Raw genomic sequence first — 3,610 nt, forward strand, 5'->3', positions numbered from 1 at the left:
ACCCGTTCCATATATCCACCCACACGTGAACACAAATAAGTTTGCCGAAACCTAAGGGTATAGCTATCTCAACAAAAAGTCTATCTAAGTTTGATATAAGTGCAAAACAGAAAAGTAGGATGGTGCCTGCCCCGGCGGGCGCCCAAATAAAAGAAACTAGACGTACCAAGGCTGATAGCTGGATATTCAACAACACAATTCTAGAAATACAAACAATTCCATCAAACAAACACATCATAAGTCCATAGAACGACACTCTATTAAGATTTAAATTATAGTTAGCAAAAGATACCCGAGGATGAATACTGACAGGTCAAGATACTCATCCTCAGACATATCTAGATTGCATAGAAATCATAGATATTCAAGAGCTGTATACCCTACCACAAAAGAGCTAATCGGCCATCCGAGTTAGCAAAATAAAGGGTGAGACATCCGCAACATAAAGTAAACAAATCCAAAGAGTCCCTACTACACGCAAGAACAAAATAGAAATAACAAACTAAACCTTACGTCAACCCTTGACACTTCAAGGATCGCATTTGTCATCTTAGCCCTTTCATCCCCATCTTCCCCATCTCCAAGAGCACTCCCTTTGTCCTCAGCCGGAGTGTCACCAGTGCCAGACTTACCTTGCTGACGGTCGTCGCTTAGTGCCTCGGTAGGTTCGTCTCCCAATACTGACCCGCTTGCCTGGTCGACTCCTCCACTGTCCAATCCCTCAACTTCATGACCTGACAGGGTAAGACTTGGACTTGCATCAGCAAGTGTAACCTTAGAAGGGCAACCCTTGATTTCTGAAGGCGCAACATCAACACCCAAAGAAACTGCCCATCCCATACCCTTCTCACCAAAATGCTCTACGCATAGATTAAGCAAGTCAGTATACCCCTCTGAGTAGCTATTCTCCAAGATGTCCTTGTACTCTTTAGAATCTTGGAACTCCCTCAAAATACTGTTACGACCAACCTTGGCCTTGCTTCTGAGACCCTCAACCCTCTCTCTAAGGTCTTGGACTTCCACCTCCAAATCCTTGTTTTTCTTACACTCTTTGGCCTTAACCCTGAGTTCCTTCTCCAGGCCCTTAACCTTTTCTCCCAGCTGATCAACCTCTGTTTCTTTTTCCTTCAGCCTTTTGTGATAATCCTCTATCTTAGCCACATCTTTATTCTTTTGACCCAGCTGAGTCTTGGTCGCCCTGAGCTCCTTGTTAGTTGCAAGCACCTAGGAGTCCAACTCACGAATCCTCTCCGCCATCTTGTCAATTATGAGATGATTCTTCAAATTGGCCTGCAAAAAGAAAGAAACAAGAAGTGTCATACGTACAATAGATGTGAACCCTGACATATCAGCACACACAAAAAAATCAATCATCATCGGTACCAAAATCAAAGAACTTTTAGCCCCTTCCACAAGAGAATCAAGTTCCCCCTCAAGTTCACCCGTCTCAAAATTTGCTGTATAAGTCTTAGTGTTAACAAGCCGCATCATGTCCCCAACGTAATCAGAAAGAAATTCTGGAACGTCAACTTGACGGTGGCGCACACCCAGAGTGTCAACTCGCTACCTAGCCCTGGACTGCCGAGTCTCCCTCTTGGCATCCTCCATAAGATTGTCGACGTCATCACACGCCCTCATTCTCTTCTTCAGAAGGTCTTGCTTACCCTGCACCTCCTCACCCATTCTTCTTTTTCCCGAGGTTTTTTCAAACAAATCAATGGGAGATCTGATCGTTGCCCTCCTAAATCCAGGGGGGATGGAGGCCTGGGTGGTCGGGCCCGAGACTTGGGACTTTAGGGCTTAGGTGAAGACTTGTCTTCATTAGGAGGGACCAAGGGTCTGGGCACAATTGGCCTCTTTATGGCTTGACGTTGCTGGAGAATCCTTGCACGAAGTCCAGGATCATTCTTGTCAAGTGTCATGTCTGCATTCAAAAAAAAAAAAAAACAAATAAGATATGGTGTATAATCAGAGACCAAGAGTCATTAAACCAGGGACTTACTTCTGGCTGGAGCTGCTATCCCAAGCCTCGCCAATTTCTCTTCTATGACAATCGTCTTGAAAAGTCGCTCCTCCCTCGGAAGATCAAGCAAAGTTCCGAATCTCTCCTTTACAACTCTAGAGAGAGAATTCAATTTTCGCCACTTCCCTGCAAGATCAAATAATTGTAAGTTTTAGGACATGATATATATGTACGAAAAATAAAATTTAGGACATGATACATATGTACGAAAAATAAAAGACATAAGAAATTCTCCATAACTAACCTAACCTGCATCCTTAAAATGGGTAACAATGTTGGGGGCTGGAACTCCACCACTAGAAGTGAACGCCCAACCCTTAACATAAAACCACTTATTCCTCCAAGTTCTAACCGCGGATGGAAGCTCAAGTATAATGGCAGGACGTTGGGGGACGATACAATAAAAACCCTCAATAGGATCCTTGGTCACTGATATGTTCTTCTTAAGCCGCAAATGGTAACGAAGAACTTCAACTGGTGGGTCACAACTGAATTTATCATTCCACAAAGCTATCAAAGCAATAATCACTCTATAGCCATTAGGATTAATTTGAGCTGGAGCAATGCCAAGCTCACTCACCCAACCATGCACGAAGGGCTGGAATGGTATCCTAATACCTAATTCTAGCATGGCTGGGTATAGAGTAATAAACCCATCCGGAGGACTACTAGGCAGCTCACCATCCTTAATCAATCTTAGCTCTACGGAGTCAGGTATTTGATAGTTCCACCTCAGTTCTCTTAGAGCGTCAACACTAGTCTCGGTCATCTCCTGGTCAGCTGTCCATGGAGAACGAGCAGCCCTATACGCCAACAGCCGTTTCCTAGCCTCTGTTTGCATTTTTCTACTCAACTTCTGTTAGTGTGAGTCATCGTTCTAGAGAGCCTACTGTATCGAGTATGCGATATTTTGTGTTGTTTATTGATGATTGTACAAGATTGTCATGGGTTGCTCTTCTTAAAACCAAAGATGAAGTCTTTCCCGCTTTGCAAACCTTTCGTAATCTTGTTCAGACACAATATCATAGCACCATTAAAGTTCTTCATTCTGACAATGGGGGGGAGTATGTTAATCATGTGTTCCAAGAGTTTTTTCAAATCCATGGGATTGTTCACCAAATCACGTGCCCACAAACACCAGAACAGAATGGAGTGTCCAAACGGAAAAACCGTCATTTACTTGATATGGCTTGTGCCCTTCTTTTTAGTGCTCATATGCCTAAGTATCTTTGGGGCGATGCTATACATGCTTCCTCTCATCTTATCAATCGTCTTCCATCCAGTGTCCTTCAGGGAAAAATTCCATTTGAGGTTCTCGCCTCTCATGTCTCCTTACCATCCTTTCACAATATTCCAGCTCGTGTTTTTGGTTATGTTGCCTTTGTCCATGTACCCAAAAATCAGAGGTCTAAGTTGGATGCCCAGGCCCTTAAGTGTGTGTTTGTTGGCTACGGAGGTCATCAGAAGGGGTACAAGTGCTATCATCCACCCACCAGAAAGTATTATGTCACTATGGATGTTACTTTCTTTGAAGACATGAGTTATTTCTCCTCTTCAGATACAGCTCTTCAGGGGGAGAATTCATAT

The sequence above is a fragment of the Rosa chinensis genome, chromosome 1 (assembly GCF_002994745.2).
Source record: "Rosa chinensis cultivar Old Blush chromosome 1, RchiOBHm-V2, whole genome shotgun sequence".
Taxonomy (NCBI): domain Eukaryota; kingdom Viridiplantae; phylum Streptophyta; class Magnoliopsida; order Rosales; family Rosaceae; genus Rosa; species Rosa chinensis.